Raw genomic sequence first — 23650 nt, forward strand, 5'->3', positions numbered from 1 at the left:
TCCACAGACAGACAGACAGACAGACAGACAGACAGCAGAGTGTCAGGTAGTGTAAGACCTACCGTAGTGTAGCAGGTGGTGTGGTGAACACAGCTGCAGGTGTTTGTGGTGTGAGAGGCACAGGTGAAATGTATCTTTTATACCCTGAGACGGCCTCGAGACATCAGAGGTGTAACTCCTTAAACCCTCCCACCATGACTAATTATAGTAGACCCACATCACGCGTGCACGTGCGCACTCGTGCACGCACACGCATTCACATAAGCTCTCCCTCTCGTTCTCTCTTCCAGCATCTCCCTCCCTCCCGCCTTTTTCCCGCCTTCACATCATCAGCCGTATCAATGGCACCAACCCTCCTACCATATCCAGCTGCACTGCACAGAGGTTGGAAGAAGTAGGCCAGGCATGTGCAGTGCACTAGGTATCCAAGGGGGCTTGTGTCTTGTATCTTTTACTTTTATCCGTCTGTAAAAAGTGCCCTCGTCTCCAGACCATGAGTGCATTTATTTTATTTTATTTTTTTGGTGAAAGAAATGCAAATGCCCTCTTTCCATGCCATACCTGAAGGCAACATTCAAGAGAATTGCCTTGTCCAAACTCTCCTGAACCTGAATGCCGTATATTATGTTGAAATAATTGCCCTCTCTGTGTAGAAATCCATGCTTTACGCCACATCTCCAGTATTCACTTGATTATGCTATACGTTCAGTGTGGTATCAAGCACCGAAAATAGCAGACCTCCAAGCTCACAACGCGTTGCAGAGCTTGGAGGTCTGCTATTTTTCGATATTTTCACCAAAAGGGCCTTTTAGAAATGCCTCTCTAACATTCTCTGCAGGTCCCTGAAGTAAGCTACTCAGGCTTTTTTCTTGCTTTCCTTTCTTTTCTTTTTTACTTATTCACATTCACACAAGGTTCAAGGTTGTACTTTATTGTTACATCTTAAGTGCACAGGTGCATAGGTCATAGGTCATATAGGTCAAATGTTGGGTATTGGGTGCGCTTCCCATAGACACTGGCCCGGGGGCAGAGAAAGAGAGAAGTAAAGGAGAAAAAGAGAAAAACACGGGACAAAGACGACTAGGACGATAATAATTCAGTAAAGCATATTGTTGTTGTCCCGGTAACTTCAGACAATGTAGCACTGTAGCAGCATAGGTAATAAGAATAATAATAATTAGGGCTTTGTAATTAATTAATCGAAATTAATCGTATGTTTGATCACATATAAATATTTGATCTGAGAGACAAAGCATTTTGGTATATGAGTGAGTTTTTAAATCAAAATAATAAGCGGCCTGATCGGCAGCTTCTCCCTTTGCTTGAACTGGGGTTTGTGGACTGTTGGTGGAAACTCGTCCAGTGAGAAAGGTTCTATGATGCAAAAACTAAGCACGATTAAGAAAACAAAGAGAGAAAAACAAGAGCAAAAAAGAGTCAATAGTTTTATACTAATAGGATAATAAAAATAGATCAGGGTTTGTACAATCAGTATAGCTGCTACAGTAGTAGGCCTACAGTACCTTGTATTTTAACAACATGAACCCCTTATTCTGGATGAATTCTACAGCTGATCTACATGCTTGTAGATCTGTAGATCATTTGGTATAGAGGGGGGAAAAGGAGTGGACCAATAGCTACAGACCCCCTGGGATCTAGGATTTAACCACTTAAACCCCATATGGTTGAGCAGGGTCCCTCGGGTCTTTTCTGTTTTCTGTTATTGTAGGGAAAGCTTTCGCAGGAAAATAGCAGATCAACAAGCTCACAACACGCTGCGGTGCAACGTGTTGTGAGTTTGTCGATCAGGTATTCTGTGATGCTGGTTGATGGATGCTGGTTGATGACGGATGCTGGTTAAGTGGTTAGGTAAGGGTATCAATGCCACAGTATGAAGAAATTCTATGTCACAAGTAAGAATCCTGCATTCATATTAGATATTTTGGCATTTGCAAAAGTACTCAATAGAGGGTATGCGTATGCATAAAGTGAATGGCAAAGTGAGTTTAACGTCGTTTAACATGGTGGAATGCAATCAGGTAGTACTTTTCTGTTTGGATGTATGGGCTGTCAATGCCAGAAAGTAGTTTTTTGCCACTCAGTAGGTGTTCCCGCATAACTTCCAGGTATGATGATGATGTCACTCGCATACCCTCTATATGCAGAATGGTTGCATGTAATTGTTGTATTGCAATTAACAAATTAACGTGTTCATCGCTTTAATGTTACAAGGTAAGGGTGGCTGATTTAATTTACTCGCGTGCTGCTGGGTAGTTTGACCTATAATAAAAACATATTAAATCATCGGTTAATAAATGTTATGTATTAATAATCTAAATCTGCAAAGTAATGAGTAAATCAGGTAATTGTGTAGTAGAGTAAAACTCCTCTGGTCTTTGTAATCCCCCCCCCCCCCACACACACACACACACACACACACACACACACACACACACACACACACAGCACACAGCACACAAACACTGCCATCTCTATTCCAGCACACACTTATAACAAATCGATGCCCACATAAGAAACCTTTCCTCTGAGATGTAATGAAGTATAACATCACCGTCCGGCAGAAACCTCGCATCTCCAAGTTTCACATTTGTACGTTATTTCGTAAATTAAAGAACTGCTTCGTCATACAAGACTGTAACACAAAACCAGTGAAAATAGCTGATCCTCAAGTACACAACAAAAGAAAGAAAACTATTATTGAGCGAAGTAAAAGCACCTGAAAATGGCACAGTACTTGAGTAAATGCACATAGTTATTGTGGCCTACATGGCAGCAGACTGTCAGAGTGTGGTGATATCAGGCGCGACGGGCACGTGCACCCATATACATCAAAGGGGGCTTGAGCCCCTGCCCTCTTATCTGTCTGTAAAAAGTGCCCTCTCCAGACCATGAATGCAATTGCCCTCTTTCCATGCCATACCTGAAGGCAGCATTCAGGAGAACTGCCTTGTCCAAACTCTCCTGAACTTGAATGCAGCATCTTATGTTGAAAGAATTGCCCTCTCTGTGTAGAAATCCATGCCGGTACGCCACATCTCCAGTATTGACTTGATTATGCTTAGTTCATTGTGATTTCATGCAATGAAAATAGCCGACCTCCATGCAGTGCGACGCGTTGTGAGCTTGGAGGTCTGCTATTTCCAATATTTCCACCAAAAGGCCCTTTTAGAAATGTCAGCCCCTGCCCCTCTAATATTCTCTGCACGTCCCTGGGTGACATAGATCCCAAAGGTTCACTTTAACTTTAAATTGCTGCTTCAGGTTTCCATCCAACAAAGCAGATTCCAGCAGAATGCAGGCGAGAACCGGCTGCATTGTTGTAATCTGTTACATTAGATTGAGGTTTACATACTGCGCTGTGCGCCGCATGGTGTCATGCTAATTATCATTCACATGCATTTTTAACTGACCATATTTCAACTTGACCTTGTCTGATCGTGTTTCATAAGAAGGTTCTGCAAGTGATGTTTATTTAAGTTGTTTGGTTTTGTTTTGTTTGTTAAAAGCTTAATTGAGATGGCAGCCATTGCTATACAATAGGGGTGTTTGTTTCAGAAGGGGACTTCCCAACTCCTCGGATCTTTAGTAACTATATAGGAAATACAATTTCAGGTGGGTCACCAATTTCATCCAATCAGAAGAGAGTACCCATTCATCAGCTTAAATTGTATAGTGTTCCAGCTCCAATTGTGTCTGCGCGTTTTGTTTATTTATTTAGTTTCATGATTTCCAATGTTCATCCTGTGAGTTCTCTCTCCTGATTGGAAATTGATATCCTGACTGTATTGCATTTTCTGTTTCATATTTCAAGAACCAAATATCACTTACACCTCCTTTAATACCTTATTTGTTTCGTTTGAGTCATTTGACTTGGCTTGGTTGTGAAAAGTGTGCCGTTTTCATTCCTACAAGCGAAGAGGTTTTGAGGATGAATATTTAGCTTGATTGGTCAGTCCATACTGTAGTAGGCTACTCGTATAGGGTTGGATTTGCTGGGTGGGACTGGAGGGCGATTTTCTTTTCTTTCTTTTTTTTCGCTCTTGAAAGATCTCACAGAAAAAGAAAATAATCAACAGTGATGGTTTTACATTCAGATTAGATTTGAGGGAGGGAAAATAAATGATTACATTTAAAAATGCAGTGTTCAAAAGGTTTTACTTCAACATAATTCCCAGTCTGGAGTGTTCTTCTGACGAGGAACATTTACATTTGTCTGAAATGTATTGGGCTGAATGGTTACTGTATGTATTGTAATACAATTGTGTATCATTATTTTATGCTTTATCTATTAAGAAATAGCAGATATACAAGCTCACAGCGCGGCACCGAGTGCCGCGCTGCAAGCTTGTAGATCTGCTATTTTTGAAAAAGTCATGAAAATGTGTGCAAATCTTTGAATATATGTATTTTCAAAGCGAACGTTTGTAACTCAAATTTTGCTTCTGGGTGGTCCCTGGAACTAAATATTTTGAGATGGGGGTCCGTGGCCAAATACATATCATTTTGGGGGTCCTTCATATGAAAAGGTTTGAGAACCATTGACATAGTAGTCTCTCAAGAACAGACTAACTGAGCTCCAGTTAAGTGAAAAGTACCTTTTCTTTGACGTGTATTGGGCTGAATGGTTACTGTATGTATTGTAATAATAATACAAATCAACAAAGTAACTAGTAGGCTAACTAACGTTTTCAAATACTTGTAGTGGAGAAAAAGTATAACATTTGCCTCCGAGATGTAGGATAGATCAAGTAAAAGTATTGGAAATACTCAAGTAAAGTACAAATACCTCAGAATTTAAGTACAGTACTTGAGTACATGTACTTAGTTACTTTCCACCACTACAGTGCAGCCGGTGTATTGCCATACAGTGCACTGAGTATGCACAATGACTGACCCTACTCAGAAGTCAGAAGTAGGGTTGTGTGAACTGTGAATGCTAATGAAAATTCCTGATTTTTGCTGTAAACCTCACTGCACTTATCTTCAATTTAAAATAGAGTTTGCAGTTCTTTATTAAAGCGTCATCTGTAAAAAAATAATAATAATGGATTGCATTTTTATAGCACTTTTCTAGCAAGTTGCAAACTCAAAGCGCTTTACAAAAATAAATGTGTTCAATCTGGCATATAAATCGGTCATCACCTGGACACAGGATCTTGTTTTGACCTGCATGACTGGCAAGATTCAATGTATCCCCTGAGCAAGCATTCAGGCTCTATTAGCTCAATGGTAAAGATTTCAGCACACTTGGGTTCAAATCGGGGGTAGAAGAGGAAAGTTGCATAGTTCACCTTTAACTATAATTTGTCTGCGTTGTTGCTATATGACATTATTATAATGTATCAAAACTAGGAAAATGTACATAGAATACATTGGGGAAATGCACTCAGTCAGTGCCCAGAAATTATGAAGTAGTATAGAGGGTATGCGTGACATCATCATCATACCCGGAAGTTATGCCGGTTATAGTCTAGTTTTAGAATACTTTTTTTTCCTAATTCAGCGGATTTGCTAGATTCTATTCATTTTTTATTTGTGTGACTTGTCTATCATTTCTTATGTTATACCGTTATCCAGTTACAATAGTTATCGTTTTATATATATATATATATATATATATATATATACATATATATATATATATATACATATATATATGGGTCAGTGACGTGACGCCCCAAAAAATGTGTTTTTAAAAAAACTTTAAATTGCAGGCATAAAAGTTATTTACTTTTGTTCTACTCACTCTCAACCTTATGGAAATACATTTTGTTTTTAGATATTTTATTGGAATCAGACTTTATTCAGCAGTTTGTTGTACTTGTGCCTAAAATCGTCATATGGTGTGACATGAAAATAATTGTTCATAAAATGAAAATGGAGTACATCTTTCTTAAGTTACTCACTTTATCAAAGTCCTTTATCATAACTAACCAGTGATCCACTATAGTTTTTTGAAAATTAATTATATCTGTATATTTTTTTCATAATCGACACTCTGTGTGAGGCCCATGTTCATGATCTTACAACATATTTTAAATGTATTCTGTCAAAACTTTCTCTAAAATTACACAAATATTTGTGACTCTTCCTGATAATATTCTCTATGTAATCCATAAACATTTTTTTGGTTTAATCATTAATAAAGGTATGATTTTTCACTATTTGGAATGTCACACCAAATGATTTAGTGTCACACCGTATGATCATATCTTCATGTGTCAAAGCAAACTGTGTTTTAACCTACCTATTAGTGAGTACTGAACTTTACTGATTGATTAAACAATTACCCAGGATAACATGGCCTTAATATTTCTGAACAGGATATTATTGTAGGGCTTTAACATGGGATAAGAAAGAATTGTAGTAGTAGATGGATGATGAGGATGTGCACAGGAATGCTACGCATACCTAAGTCTTCTGCCGGCCCACGGCAGAAGGATCCTAAAGAGACAATAAGGCGCATAGCCACACTTGGAGCCAAGGCAACATTTTATTAACACCAATTAGTGGAAACAGAACTCAGCATTCAGGTAAATTGCTTTTTTCCGAAGTCTCCTGAACTTGAACACAGCATTTTGTGTTGAACAAATGTAATTAGGAATCATGACATTACACCACATCTCCACTAGCTAAAGAGTGCTGGGTTGCGCAACTCCGAAAATAGCTGATCTACAAGCTCTCGCAGCACAACGTGTTGAGAGCTTGTAGATCAGCTATTTTCGCTAGTTTTGTCTCGGGTCCTACCTTAACACTGTCCACTGTCCAGTCCAGTGAGTGAAAGTACAAAAGTATTAGATCAGATTAGATTATACATTTAGACTGTATTGTACATCAGCCAGTCGTATTTGGTGAGGGTAGCAAACCGGCTGCCTTGTTGCGGTTCTGCTATGCCACAGACAACCTCCTGCTCTTCGTAGAAAATGCAGTCTCGCCCCTTTGGCTCCTCTCTCCTTGCTGGGTCATTGTTTAGTTTCTCCCTGTACTTTCTCGTTCTCTCAGCACTTGTCATTTTCCAGCTGACAAAAGAAAATGGAATGTATAGTTTAAGACAAAGAGAAAATATTGTTTAGATTGAAACAATATGTTAAGGTTTCTGTGAAGGGGTTTCTGATCTGTCTGATGAATTTGAAGTATCACTGAATGAAGCTAAATTACATTTTATGTAAAAAATGTTTAAAACAAATGTTTAAATGTACAAAAGAAACATGGAACTTTGTTATTTATTGTTATATCTGTAGTTAAATACAGTATAAATCATATGGTGTGACAATCAAGTCATATGGCGTGACAAGCAGACATGTCACACCATTATGATTAAGTGTCACACCATATTACGTTTTCTGCATTTAGGTTAGAGCTGGGATACCCGACCGAAATCCGACGGGACCCGACAAGCCCGACGGGCTCGGGCTCGGGTCGGACGCATTTTCATAATTAATTGTCGGACGTCGATTCGGGTCGGACATATTTTTGATATAGCCTCTGCCTACCTATGACATGCATCATGCACTCTCTCTGATGATGCACACAGCCTGCAACTCCTGTGTGTGTGTGTGTGTGTGTGTGTGTGTGTGTGTGTGTGTGTGTGTGTGTGTGTGTGTGCACTGTGTGGCACTGTGTGTGTGTGTGTGTGTGTGTGTGTGTGTGTGTGTGTGTGTGTGCTGCTCGCGCTAATGCTGCAGCCACGGAGACAACTCTGACCACGGAGAAAAGTCCCACGCTGAGGTAAACGCGCAGCGCGCTGTTGTGGTTTGGAAGTGGCGTGCTGCTGAATGGAGCTCCAAGCTTGTGTTCCACTACTGTCCCTTGCATTGGATGTTTATTTTTTGGCGCTGTTGTGTGCAGTCGCAGTGCACTGTGCCAGGCCAGCCTCGTCCGTCCGCCCGTCCGTCCGTCCGTTCAACACACATCACATCACTCAAGTAAATCCTGGCTTATACTTCTTCATCACGGCGTGTTCCATGTGGAAAATGTGGCTGATCTGCAAGCTAACAACGCCTCGCATCCGCGACGCGTTGTGAGCTTGTAGATCTGCTCTTTTCCAGGCGCAGAAACTTGCAGAATGAATGAGTCACTGTCAGCCGTCCAGCGCAGCGCAGCGCACGTTATTATTTTTTATTATTTAATAATCGACATATCCTACTATTTAAACACTTTCACACGCTACAGTGTGGCTTAATATTCACATTAAGGTTAACAAGCAGGCACTCTGCATATTAGAACAAGTTTGCTAGTGAGTGTAAATCAGTGGCTTCCTCAAAGAAAAAGAAACGAGGCGAAAAAGCGTTGAAAACATAAGGTTCGGGCCTCGGATCGGGTCGGACGCTTTTTAATGATTAATGCTCGGACGTCGACTCGGGTCGGACAGAAAACTGTCGGACACAGGTTCGGGTCGGACAGAAAAAATGGGCCCGATCCCAGCTCTAATTTAGGTTTACCTTGAGGCTACTATGTACACATTAGCATGCTAACAGCATGCTAGCTATAACAAAGCAACCTAGATCTACATGGAAATATGACCAAAACTTCAAATAACTTAAGCTTTTATTAATGAAAAGGTGTCACACCAACAGACATCCAAAGTGGTGAGTTTGTCAAAGTTTCAACAAGATGGCATTTCATGAAAATGTTAAAATCATAACTCACCTCAGACACCTGTCTTGCAGTTGTGCTGGGAGTGCTGAATAGCCTTACAGAAGAAGGACCTCTCTAGCCAATAGATGTCCAAATAATTGCCTGTTTAATTTGTCCAAACTAGTGTCACACCAAATGATTTTGGTTTGGGGGACAAAATGTTTTTGATCAGAAATGACTGAAAACATTATGCTTTGACTTTGAAAAGATATAGGCTCACAAATAGACATTTTTTTAGCCTAAATTCATTTTCAAATGATTTTTAGCAATTCTTTTTCTTAGTTTTATTCAAGTTCCCACTTTGAGAAACAAGGTCAGGACAGTCACACCATATGAGTTTTGCCATGTTTGGTTGAAAATTCTGAAGAAATGAGGAATTAAATGTTTTAATCTTGAGTAAGTTCACATAAAGCTTAATGTCCTGCACAATATTCAGAAGGTTTTTGACAAATATATTTTTTATTTATACATGTTTGACACCGAAGACAGCGAAAACGTTACGTCACGTCACCCACCCATATATATATATATATATATATATCTTTTTTATTTAGTTCAGTGAACGAAAATGTCAGTTTGTTATTTTGTTAATTTTGGTTTGGTATAATAATAACCAGTATAGATAGATAGATAACTTTATTATCCCAAGGGGGAAATTCAGTTGTCCAGTTGTAGCACAGCAGTATACAGTTATTTACAAAGTTACAGAGAAGTAAGAAAAAAATCACACCCGTGTGAACTGAGCGGTGGTCGTGGGGGGGGGGGGGGGGGGGGGGTGCCTGTGTGTGTGGGGTGGGTGTGTGTGTGTGTGTCTGGCCTGGCCTGAACAACAGCGCCCCTCCCTTAACATGTGTGGTGAAAAAAGGTACTTCAGGCTACATACAGACACGCACACACGCACGCATACACACACGGCCACGTATAGGAGACGCTCAAAAAGATAGATAATAGGAAAAAACAAGAGCAGTACAGTACCAATAAAGAGAAGGTGCATCAACAGAGGGGGCGAATAATATATAAGTATATTATATACATAAAGTGTCTTACAAAAAGAGACCATAACAGTCAATGCTTTTTAGTGCAACAAGTATCTCACTGTCATTGTTAAACAAAGCAAAATATTCAGAAACTACCAACAAAACCTAATAGTGCAATGTCAAAAATCAGTGCGAAAGAAACAAAAAAACAGCAGTATACAGAGTTACAGCGTGTATCATTAGTGGGTCAGAGAAGCAGCCCAGGACAGCTTGTCTTACGGCAGTCTCTCCCAGGTGGCACAGAAAGAAGCATGTAGTAATTGGCTGCTCATTCACTCCACATACTCTGCATGTGTTATCTGATGACATGACGTTCTGTAACTCAAGTTGTTGCACTTGTATTCACCTTGTTTATCTAGGGACTTGTTTATCCTATTGAGTGTCTTTAATTATCCTTGACTTACAATATATTCTTTTGTGTGTTTCGATATGTACCATGTGTATTATTTGATGTGTGTCTTCTTGGGCGTGTAATTGTGCCACATTTGCCCTGGTAAATATCCCTCCAAAAATACCCCCAGGACATTTTATTCCATTTCCAAACCACAACATCATATTTCATTGTTATGCTGATGTTATGCTTGAACTCTTGTGGTGCAGGCCATAATGTCCTGGATCCTCCCATGTCTCACTCCCAGCTGACTAACATTGCTAAAACAAATTAAGTCATTGTTATCATTTAGCTTGACCTTGAAAAGATAATTTACGCTTTAATTTCATCACGCCTAGAAGTCCTTGTACTCTGGGCTGAGATGTAAAGATGTTATTTCTCATCTTCAACTACGGGTGCAAAGTTCTGCCGCTTATTAGTAACTATAAAAAATGATTTCTGGCGATGAAATCCAAAATTGATTATAAGATTTTTTAGATGACTTTTGAATACTTGCAAGGCCAGGTTCCTAGTTAGATTTGAGACGTGCTGGTCGTGGTCTAAGGCTGGGCGAAAGGCTAGGAAAACCTTCCATATTCGATAACGTTGTTGAATACCTCGATATCGATATTACTCACGATATTAGGAAGAACTAGCATTATATAGTTTTTAATGTTTTTCTGCTTTAGGTCCACTGCCTGCCTAACCCAGATAATGAATAGCATATCCATGCATGCACACTGCACAGTACACATAGAATGGTTAGGTAGGTTTTATTGAAATAACCACACTTGGTTACAGATGGACTGCTTTTCTGCATGTGTTACGTGCATGCATAGTGTGTCTGTTAATTAATTTGACACATACACAATACCTCATTTCAAGGCATCTTCGTCGATATGTATACCTTGCATGTTGATACCTCGATATTGATATATTTTCGATATATTGCCCAGCCTTTTCATGGTCCCCTATGAACATGAGCATAGCCTTATATCCTCAGATAGAGGTATAGGGCCTTCTTGGTTGTTCCTATCTCATTACCCAATACTGGGTCATCAGGGCTTTTGCAACTTGGTCATGCTCTAGAACAGGGGTTCTCAAACCTTTTTAGGCTGTGACCCCAAAAATAAACATGAATAAGTGGCCATTTGCCACTTCGTGGCCTTGGCCACTAACTAGAGTTCTCAACGGGCCTGAAAATTAAGGCCCGGCCGTAACTGGGCCCTACCCGGCCCTACTAGTCAGCATACATTTTAGGCCCTACCCGGCCCGAAAACGCCAGGTCGGGTCGGGTATGGTCGGGTCTATCATATAATAATAGTAATAAAATAATAAAAACAAATATTTTATTTTTTCATTGAGCCCGAGCCCTACCCGGCCCGACTAATTAGCTTACATTTTAGGCCCTACCCTACCCTAAATGTCGGTCGGGTTCGGGTATGGTCGGGTTCGGGCAGATTTTGAGAACTCTAATATGAACTGGGGACCCCCACCTTGACAAGCACTTGGAATTGTAGGTATTACATCAGAAGGAGAGTTTCTGCACAGACTTCCACAGTCAGTCCTTCCAAAGGCCTGTCTGCACACACACAGCCCCAGCTCTGCATCGTAACGCTGACCCTAACCCCATTAAACCAGAGAGGCAGGGGCTGACATTTCTAAAAGGGCCTTTTGGTGGAAATATTTCTATTTTGGGTGAGTGATACCTCATTGAACTAAGCATAATCAAGTCAATACTTGAGATGTGGCGTAGCAGCAGAGTTCAGGAGAGTTTGGACAAGGCAATTCTCTTGAAAGCTGCCTTCTGGTATGGCATGGAAAGGAGGCATTTGCATTTCTTTCACCATAGTGAAAACTGCATTCATGTTCTGGAGAGGGCATTTTTTACAGACGGATAAAAGGGCAGGGGCTCAATCCCCCTTTGATGTCTATGTGTGCACGTCCCTGCATTAAACACATAATGCTGGTAGCCCCCTTCTCTCTGATACACCTACTGTTTGTTCCTGTTGAGGTTGTCAGCTGCCCAGATCACACATGTCACACGGGTCTTCTTATTTTTCTCTCAAAAAGCGCCTGCAATGTAGTGCATTTGAAACTACATTGCATTGTACATCATGGGGTGATCACTGCTTGCCTCCTGTGAATTGTTGTATTTTTTATTTTAGCTTATTTTCTGTTTATTTCGTTGCTGAGTGAGGTCAGCAGACAAAGTGAAGTGAGTGAGATGAAAAAAACAAAAAACCTGGGTGAAATGTGTCAATCTCAACAGGAAACATCGGTAAATGAGAGAAACATTTTTAAACACAACCCCAAATGGTCAAATCTTTATACATTTGTTAACTGTAACTCTTAGCGTCTTATATGTGCTCCAAGTAAGTGTTTCTCCTTCTTTGGAGAGGTCTATGTGGTGTTACTCCCATTAGTGACTATAGGGCTATGGATCGGGCAAACAGTCCAAATTGGTCCATATAATTCATGTAATTTCCGTCCCGAACTAAAATATTGCCATGGCATTGGCTGTTGGATTTTCAAAAGCCAATACCTGCCAAAACCTGGCTCTTGGTGGGTGGCCCTCAGAGAGAGAGAGAGCGAGAGCGAGAGCGAGAGAGAGGGGGAGAGAGAGAGAGAGAGAGAGAGAGAGAGAGAGAGAGAGTAAGAGCGAGGGGGGGGGGGGGGGGGGGGTTATGACTTGATGTTACCTCATAAAATCTTGTTTATTAAGGTCAAAAGTTTTAGTTGCATTTTACTACTAATGAAACACTTAGTTTTTTTTAATGGATAAATACAGTTTCGTATATAGGCCTACTGTAGGCACAGACAAAAGCATTTCTCAGTGATTCAACCCAAAGTGGATCCGTGTCTTCAGATACGAAACGCTGTGAATGCCTGAAACGTGATCGTCAACCTTGCCACAAGCGATGAAGCAGTATACCAGCCTACCAGAAATAGCCTTTGTTAATTTCCCCCTTTGCATGTTACTCCTCTCTTCCATTGTGACCCGGGAGTTGCAGTGCAGGTACTTTTTAGCCATGGGCTATAAAAGCCAACTGATCAACTGAGAAGTCCTCATTGTTCTTCCGAAATATGGCATGAAAAGGCCATCCGTGTTTTTGCCAGAACGCCCGTGGTGATCCGAGACATTTGTCACACTATCCAGAGATGCGTCATTTCTCGCATACAATCCCCTTCGATTCTCCTCTATGTACTTCTGGGATAATGTCTCCCATGACACCAGTTTGGAAACACCTACAGTACAGTAGACTGGCCTCTTAATCGCATCCTGCAATCCCCATAATCCCACTTGCTACAGGGGTCAGGCGGGTGACAATGACAACCGCACGTTATTACGTAAAGATCTCATGCAAGGGACATCGCGTGCTCACCTGTGCAGGTGACTCGGGGTCCAAAAAAACTTGATCTCTGAAGAACTACAACTTTAACTGCAGGCTGTTTTACTCATTGTTTGTGTGCAAATAACTGTAATAACGAAATGACATGTAGAATGTGAAAAAAGACAAGATTAGATAAACGTGTATATTGATCCCTTGGGGGGGAATTCCGGCGTCGTAGAAGCGACATCATGTAAAAGTCTCAAACACAGGAGAGTTACGGCAGAGTAATAAGTACCGTATATCAGTTAACTTGTATATGTAGACTCAGGTGGGGGCTGGCCTTCTGGCATACAGGGCATTTGCCCGGTGGGCTGGTAGGCTAGGGGGCTGGGGGGCTGGTGGCCAAAAAAAAAAAAAAAAAAAAAAAGACAGTAACATACCTATGTAGCCTATTAGCCTACTGCATATCGAGCAATCAAATACAACTTGTTTGTCCAATTCTCAGATCAATATGCTTCTTTACCATTCATTAGCTAACTAGCCAAAGTTCTGACACATTTTGGCACAAATCATGTTCATACTCCGCTTGTTGGTGGTGAGAACTGTACTCTAACTTATACAATTTATGGATTGTGTAGTTGTGTAGTTATCATTTATGTTGTCGGTAAAAGTTGTGGTATTAAAAGCTTGTGTATTTATATGTGCCGCCCTCGACCCGATGAGTCGGTAGAGTATCTGCGCATGCTGGTTGTGGGGGCTGGTCTGGCCAAGATGCCAGGGCTGAATTTTAGTCCCAGTCCGTCCCTGTGTAGACTCCACGGTCAAGCCCAGTAAGTATGGGTGACTGTGCCTACGCTGTGCTGGCACCGAAGTTGTGGGCAAACTCTTTTTGAGGATCAACTGCTGTCCCCACCCTAGAGGGACTTTTAAAAACGTGCTTAAAGGACAACTTTGTTTTTTTATAACAAGGATTCATAATTTAGATAGTCATTAGAGAAAAAAGAATTAGAGTTTTGAAATGTTTTCATTTACTTATGTCTATCATTTTAGTAGTTTTGAACGATTTTGATTTCCAAGTGGCTAAATATGTATTTTTAGACACAATAAGCCCATTCCCAAGATGCACCGCAATCTTTCACAGGCAGATGTGACTTATGGGGGCTGGTGTAAATAGTAACAAATAAATTGCCGGCTTATTGTGTCTAAAAAAAGACACTTGTATGCATGCCCCCAACCACTGAAGTCAAAATACTAAAAATCGTTAAAACAATTGAAAGCAGTAAATGAAAACATTTTAACGCCAATCTTTTCTTTTCTCTAATTACAATCTAAAATATGAACCCTTGTTGTAAAAAAACAAAGTTTTCCTTCAAGACCCCACCTTGTCATTGTAGAAGACTCCAAGCTTCACTTGTTGTATTGTGTTGTTTTGTGTGCGTGCGTGCGTGCGTGCGTGCGTGCGTGCGTGCGCGCGCGCGTGTTTGCGTGCGTGTGTGCGTGCCTGCCTGCCTGCCTGCCTGCCTGCCTGCCTGCCTGCGTGTGTGCGTGTGCCTGTGATGACTCACCATAGGCAGCAGAATGGGGACTGCCATCCTCTGGGATGAGAGAGATTGAGTTAGTATGTACAGTATAATGTTACGTTACCTTACCTTAACTTATGATATCTTATCTCATGTTATCTCAAGTTATCTTTTCCGTTTAGTTTCTTCTCCTTCCTGTTGTGACTGACTGACAGAGTGACTGAGTTCTTGTTGGCCTAGTCTAGTATTCTTTGTCTTGTCCTATGTTTTATTATTTGATTTTTGTCCCTTTCCCTTTCTGTAATAACTGGATGGGGGGCGCATTACAAATACCAAACATATGAACCTACAGATGTGCCATTTCAAAACTTCGCGCATCCTGCCATTGGCAAGACAGTAGATTTTCAGGGGATTTGCAGAATATTGAGCTTGTAGATCAGCTATTTTTGCGATGTTTATGACCTTCGAAATGTAAATCTACCTATGAAGGTGGATTCTGCTTTTCATTGAGAATGCCCTCCTGGCCCCAAAGTTGTGGAATAAACTCCCTGTCGCACTTAGAACAACGGACTCACTCGCTAGCTTTCGCCGTGGACTGAAGACTCACCTTTTCAGACTCCACCTAAACCCTTAGCACTACTGTAACACTCAATGACCATACATGAAGCTAGTTAGCATTTGTTTTTAGGTTTTTTTAGAACCTTTTTTTTCTTGACTGATTATATTGTTTCCTAGATAGATATTCATTTGCATTTGTTATAATTGCTGTTGATGTACTGACATATTATCTTGTTTATTATAGTGATGTATTACCTGCTTATTGTAAATCGCTTTGGATTAAACTGTAAACTGTAATGGAGTGGTTTCTTGCCATTTGCGAGTTTCTGCAAAAATACGCTCCTTTCTCTATAAAAATTAGAAAGGCAAAGCAGGGACGATGGCCGGCCAGATTGCTGACATAGAAACAATGGGTGTTTAAAAAAAAAACCTTAGAAGGATTCAAAAGACACTTGTAGAATCGGGTCAAAATTCAAATTTTCACAATTTTTCAAAAAAAGCAGATCTACAAGCTCGCAGCGCGGCACTCGGTGCCGCGCTGTGGGCTTGTATATCTGCTATTTTTCAATAGTTAAATCATAAAATAAGAGAAACCTCTGGGAAAGATGCATTTGCAGGAAATGTTCAGGAAAAGAGCAGTATACTTATTGATTGATTGATTGATTGATTGATTGATTGATTGATTGATTGAAGACTTTATTAGAAGTTTGCATAGGAAAGGTACAGTTTCATGACGATTTCAGATCCTAGAAAGCGCTTGGCTTATTTGCACGGGAAACCAATGAAGTATCTCATATAAAATTGAATGACAGACGGATAGAACACAGTACTATGCAGTAGATATAGTCAGAAAAAGACTAAATAAAAAAAAGTGGGCAAAAAAACAGTGCAAGAAAAAATATATACGGTAGATAATTACTGAAGAGTTGAAACGGCACAACTGTACGAACCTTAAGAATTAAGAATAGAATAGATAGGCTGAGAGTCATTAGACATCAGACATCTGCACTGGCTCAGTGCATGTAGGCATGAATATACATTTACTGTATCGCCTATGAATGGATATCGTCGATGTCGGGTGGAAACCTCGTATCTCCCATGTTTCAAATTTGTACGTTCTTTCGCAAAGTAAAGCCATGCTTCATCGTACAAGGCCTTCGCACAAAAGTAGTGAAAACAGCAGATCTACAAGCACACAACGCCTCGCGGTGCGAGGCGTTGTGTGCTTGTAGATCGGCTGTTTTCACTAGTTTAAATCGTTTTTTAAATGATAAATGCAAAACGAACGGTTTTGGACATACAAGGTTACCACCCGACAACGACGATATACGGTATACTGTATGTGACTGGTCAACAATGAATAACGTTGCAGTCAGGCATGACCAGTGGTGTAAAGATTCCAGCAGAGTGCATGTGCAAGTAACAGAAGATGTATAAGAATAGGTATGGTTCCGCGAAAGTGGGGCTAAAACGTGCCGTGGCCCTTGTGTGTGTGTGTGTGTGTGTGTGCGCGCGTGCGTGCGTGCGTGCGTGTGTGTGTACCAATAAAGGCCATTGTACATCTTTTACTGTCTCCTTCCTTTTTCTCAGAAATCCACAAAGTGGTGACGGGTAACCTGATCGCTCGCACCGTCGGCGAGCGAGTCAGTGGTGGACGGAGATTTAATTCGCGCAGAAAGAGGATACTCTGGGAAGGGCTCCTGGACTGGAGCCCCAACGGCTGCACTGAGGTAATACACATAGTAAGTAGTAGTGAGTGACCCCCCGGGGTGCCCCTCCCACCCTACACCAACAGAACCTTGTACAGGTATGCAGGGGCGTCACACCAAATTCTGGGCCCTGGGTACAAGGATTCACTGCGGGACCCCCAAGAATGTTAACTATTGAAAAATAGCAGATATACAAGCTCACAGCGCGGCACCGAGTGCCGCGCTGCGAGCTTGTAGATCTGCTATTTTTGAAAAATAGTGAAAATATTTGCAAGAAACCTATGTTTCCATGTCAGTAGTGCTCAACCTTTTTCATGTCAAGGACCCCCCAAATGATATGAATTTGGCCACGGACCCCCATCTCAAAATATTTAGTTCCAGGGACCCCCCAAGAAGCAAAATTTGAGTTACAAATGTTCGCTTAAAAAATACATATTCAAAGATTTGCACATATTTTCACGACTTTTCAAAAATAGCAGATCTACAAGCTCGCAGAGCTTGTATATCTGCTATTTTTCAATAGCTAAAGTATAGGGCCCCTCCACCTTGGGCCCTAGTAACTCAGTCCCACTTTCCTACCCCTTGTGACGCCCCTGCCCACCCTACACCAACAGAACCTTGTACAGGTATGTCAGGTATTAGATGGCCAACTAATTGAGTACCTGAGACGAATAACAGTCCAAGTCCATATTTCATTTTTTTTATGTAGATATTCTTTTGATTTACCAGACTGTAAACCACAAACTAGTCATTTTTAATCTGTTGCAAATTGTTAATGCACTCCCCCCTCATTTTGTTCAGTTGTCTGTTTTAATGTTATCTGCTCCCTTTGCTGAATATTGCTTGTACGGACTTATACTGTTGTTCCACAAACTGTTGGAGATATACTGTTTTTTTCCACTTTCCATAAGTATTATCTCTTATAATTCTTAATATATATGAGTTAAGTAAAACAATAATAATTCACCAAAATGAGGGGGGAGTGCATTTCAAATTTAACAGATTAAAAACTTCTATAGTTTGTGGTTTACAGTCTGGTAAATCAAAAAATATCTTAGATTGTTATTCGTCTCAGGTACATAGTGCACATAGTAAAGGGTGCATTTATAAATGGTAAATGGTGCACTGTATATAACGCTTCTTTTATCCAAGGTGCTTTACAATGATTGTGCATTACATTCACCCATTCACACACACATCCATACACCGATGGCGGAGGAAACCATGCAAGGCACCAACCTGCTCACCGGGCGGGAGCAACTAGGGGTTCAGAGTCTTGCTCAAGGACACTTCGACATTAACTCAGGGGGAGCCCGGATTCTAACTGGGAACCCTTTGTGCTCTAATGACGGTTTCTCTACCCCTGAGCTAAGTCACCACTCACCAGTGGAACCAGACAAAATAAGTATTCGAAAGTGAAAAATCACACCCAATGTGAAGTGAGTGGTGGTCGTGCTTGCATAACGTCTTCAGACTAGGATTTGAGTCTAGGATGTACAGGCTATGCTACACACACGTTTTGCTATGGCAAAACGCTGAGGAAAAAGGCTACAGACACACGCACAGCCACTCTATGGAGCGGTTTACCACCGCTCAAAAATTGGAGCGCTCGAGTGGCGCAGTGGTAAAGTCCCTGCCCACCACCACGGAAAGTTGTGGGATCGAATCCCCTGTTGTGCGACCTGCTATGTCGGGCGTCTGTGCGAACACAATTGGTCCGTGTTCGAGGGAGGGAAGCCGGACGGGGAGGGTGATACTGGTCATTGCATGTATTCCTACGGGCTGGGGCGGCACCTGTCAGCAGGGAGTGTTGGGTGGGAGGAGTAGGGCGAAGGCTCTACGTGAGGGTTCCCCAATTAGTTTTCCCCAAGGGCCGAATTATGTCTAGGGTACCAAGCCGAGGGCCACAACATTGCAGGGGGCGACGGTGGCGTTCCCACTACTCCAGTGACAGTATATGTCCAAAACCGTTCGTTTTGAATTTATCATTTAAAAAATGATTTAAACTAGTGAAAACAGCCAATCTACAAGCACACAACGCCTCGCAGTGCGAGGCGTTGTGTGCTTGTAGATCTGCTGTTTTCACTAGTTTTGTGCGACGGCCTTGTATGATTTGCGAAAGAACGTGCAAATTTGGAGATACAAAATTTCCACCCGACAACGACGATATACTAGTGTTGTTGCTGCTCTTATACCACCATTATTACTGGGGTTGGTGTGGGCCAGACAGTAGCCCCCCGCGGGCCGCCACCTATTGGGGAACCCTGCTCTACGTCCTCCCGGTGGGGGCTCCTCACTGGCAGGTGAGCCATCCATCCATCTTCAACCGCTTATCCGGAATCGGGTCGCGGGGGTAACAGTTCCAACTGAGACTTCCAGATTTCCTTATCCTGCGAAACTTCCTCCACTCCCTCTGGGAGTATACCGAGGCGTTCCCAGGCCAGTCTGGAGATATAATCCTTCCATCTGGTCTTAGCTCTGCCACGGGGTCTCCTCCCAGTGGGACGTGTATCGAGGACCTTCCTAGGAAGGCGCTCGGGGGGCATCCGTACTAGATGCCCGAACCACATAAGCTGACTTCTTTCCAAGTGAAGGAGCAGCGGTTCTACTCCAAGTCTCTCTCGGGTGACTGAACTTCTCACCCTATCTCTAAGGGAGATACCAGCCACCCTTCTGAGAAAACTCATTTCGGCCGCTTGTACCCGAGACCTTATACTTTCGGTCATGACCCACACTTCATGACCATAGGTGAGAGTGGGAACGAAGATTGCTCGAAAGACAGAGAGCTTTGCCTTACGGCTCAACTCTTTTTTTTCTTCACAACAGTGCGATTCAGCGACTCCGATTCTCCGGCTGATCTCCTTCTCCGTCAGTGGGATAAAACAGCAGTGACGACACAGAAATGTGTGTGGGGAGGAATCACTTGGTATAACGACTAAATTGGTGTGAAAAAGGGGTAAAAAATAATTGGCTAAAAACCCTCTGGGTCTCAAATTAAAAAAGAAATAAAAGGGAAAAAATATTTTCCAGAAAGTGTTTCGAACTTGTGGATCTGCTACTTTTAATGCTCTTGTGTGATGCTGTAGTATGATCAAGTAGGGCATTCATTTGAGAAAAAAAACACGAAAAGTTAAAATATGGAGGTTTATGCCCGACAGCAATGAAATGTAAGTACAGTACACAAGTAGACCTATGTACTTTGTTAGTGGCCAACACTGGCAGGGATTCTCAACCATATAGCCCAGTGGTTCTCAAAGTGGATTCCAGGGACTCTGTGGGTTCCTTTAGGGGGGGTCTAAACTCTAAACCCATACAAGTCTGTAGCTCTATGACAGTGTACAAATGAACCCTGATGGGTCCATTTGGTTCCATTTGTACACTGTTATAGAGTTTAGAGGAGACCTTGAAATGTAAAAGTTTGAGAAACACTGATACAGCCTACAATCCTGCATGGCTCATAATTGGGTGTTCAGCGCCCTCTGTTGGTCTGCAGAATTATTAAAAAGGAGTGTTCCATTAGTGGGCTGCTCATGGCATGGTGACAAACAACCGTTAGCTTAAAGCTTCACTATGTAACTTCTTCCTCTTCTAATCTGGATTTGAACCATGGTTTCCTGTGAAAGCGTGTCATTTTTACCATTGAGCTTGACTAATAGATACCTATTTCCTCCCGTGTGAGGGAAATTCAGTATTTTCAGCCCAACCCAGCTGATTTGCTGCCCACAAGGTGAGCAATTAGGGGTTAAGAGTCTTGCTCAGGGACACACATCAACATTGCTACCCCCCCCCCCCCCCCCCTCCCTAGCCTGGTGTTGAGCATACTAATTCCTCGCTGCGTGTCGGATATGAGTCTAGAGTCTAGACTAATATCCGAATTCTGCTTGTGAGTCTAGACTCGAGACTCACAAGCAGAATTTTCATTTCCAAGGGGTGGTTTAAAACATTTTCAAGGTGACTTGCTCTTAATTGCTCCCTTTGAACTTCAAAGGGGTTGTGAACTGCGGTCATTGATTGATTGATTGAAGACATTATTAGAAGTTTGCATAGAAAAAGGTACAGTTAATGACGGTACAGTTCACTGGTACAAGGTCAACTAAAAGGAGATCCTAGAAAAGACTAAGCTTATTTCCATAGGAAACCATTGAAGTATCTCATATAACATTGAATGACAGACGGATAGAACACAGTACTATAGTAAAAAAAAAAAAAAAAAATTGTAAATAAAAATAAAATAAACAGTGCAAAAAAATAGGTAAAAATAGGCAAAGTAGGTATTGAGCCATACAAGTGTCAACAGCTCGTTAGTGATCTCTCTTATCAATGAAATCATCAAAGACTACAACCTGTTTGATGTCTGTAATAGAGTGGAGGGGGGGATGTGTTTGTATGTACACACAGACCCCCCCGGGGACCCGACCCACAGGTTGAGAACCGCTGCTCTAGAGGAGGAATGAGGGGCGTCCATTTTATTTCTACACAAATTAATAGTTGTATATTTTCATTGTGCGATATCTCTGAGAACGAGAAGATTAGAAGAGTAGAAGTAAAAGTATCGGTACTGAACACTCCAGTAAAGTAATAATACAATAAATAAATAAACTAAATTGTTAAGTGTACTGTAGGCTACTTAGTTACTTTACCACTGGATTCATTTCATTGTCTTCATGAAAGCAGAAGGGAGCTTTTGAAACCAGTTTAGTCTCATACTACAAGTTTTCCTTTGCTGTCATCTGCTGGCAGAGCTCATAATTCACAAGCAAGCCATCATTTTAACTATAGCCGACAGTACATGAGCCCTGTCTTAATTTGTGGGCATGTCATGTCATCATCAGAGCAAAAACTTTTCAAAACATCCACAAGCCCACAGCTCATTGTGACATGTTGTGAACTTGTTTGGCTATTTCTGTGTAGACAGAGCATGAAGTGAAAGGCTCACAGGCTTGGTTTTTGAAAAGCTTTGATGGGGGGTAAGAACTTTGTATTTGAAATCCGAATGTTTATGTAGATGTATACGGACCAAAAATGGAGAAACTGCAAACACTATTTTGAAGATCATCCATTACGGTCATGACATACAGCATACATGGGCAACTGGCGGCCAGGGGGCCACATGCGTCCCCCATCTTCACTTATTGCGGCCCGCAGGTTAATACCGGAATACTGATATATTATTGATTTCAGCTGTTACAATTCCAAACATGACCTGTAGATCTGCTATTTTTGCTTCTTTTGTATGAGATACTAGAATGACAAAGTAGGACATAACAATATGCAATGTGGCCCTCTGGAGTGAAGGTGGAAATATGGTGGCCCTCACCATCATCAAAGTTGCCCACCCCTGACATACAGTATGACCGTCTTGTCTTCTTCTTTCGTATATCATCAGATGGCCAACTCAGTATCATGCAGCCACGCCCTCGTCTCCGGGCCAGCGGTCCTTAAGTCGAAAAGGCCAGCTTCTGAGGGTGGGCTATATGGGCAGCCAGTGATTATGTGCTCAGCAGTTTGTTCAGGCTTGCCACAGTCACATGCCGTACTGTCCGTTAGGCCCCACTTCTTCAGAGATGACTTGAAGCGTCCAATGCCAGAGTGCAGGCTCTGACCCAGGAGGAGCCAGGAATCGAGCCGGGAATCTATGGTACCTCCTGAACCACTGCCACCTCTACTGATTCACTCTCGTATGTGTCAGTCAGCATTGGCTACTGATATTGTTGCTGTTGGGCTGAAACATCTTATCTCCATATTTGAACTTATTTTGTTTTTCATATTATTCATTGAACACACTACCACATCACAAAAAGCACCAGATCTACAAGATCGAAATGCGGTGCTAAGCGACACGTTTTGAGCTTGTCGATCTGCTACTTTTTTTTGCAACTTTTACATTTGAAAACAGTTTTGGACATACATATGAGGTGTCCAGACTTTTATACTTGTGACACATGGTGACTGCTTTATCAGGACACCGTATCCCCAACAATACGAGATGCACCTGTTGTTGAAGTACCACTCATCTACATGCTGTAGAACATCATGTTTTATTATGTCCTTATTCATATCATACTCTGCTCCTTCTGTTCCTTTCTGCATCTGTTATGACTCACGTCTCCTGCTCACATAATGTGCACACTGTACACAGTACGTAATATTCTCTATGTGTTTAATAAACTTGAGAACATGTGTGATACTGGCTGGTGTCATCTTGTTCTCTTGATCCCAGAGGAATATACTTCAAGGGATATAATAAACGTTGGTCATTGTATCGTATAATCAGGCTTTTGTGAACACCCCAGACAGTGTTTAAGTTGCTTGAGTCAGTATTTAGATATTTGATATTCATTTTATCAGACACGTTCCCTTCCTACAAACCCATTGAACTTCAAACTCCATTTTAACCATGATAGATTCATCGAAACCACCCGTCCGTCCTTGGTTCTGGTGACTCATACTGTCCTCCTAATAC

The sequence above is a fragment of the Nannobrachium achirus genome (genome assembly GCF_963921795.1).
Source record: "Nannobrachium achirus genome assembly, chromosome: 8".
Classification (NCBI taxonomy): Eukaryota; Metazoa; Chordata; class Actinopteri; order Myctophiformes; family Myctophidae; genus Nannobrachium; species Nannobrachium achirus.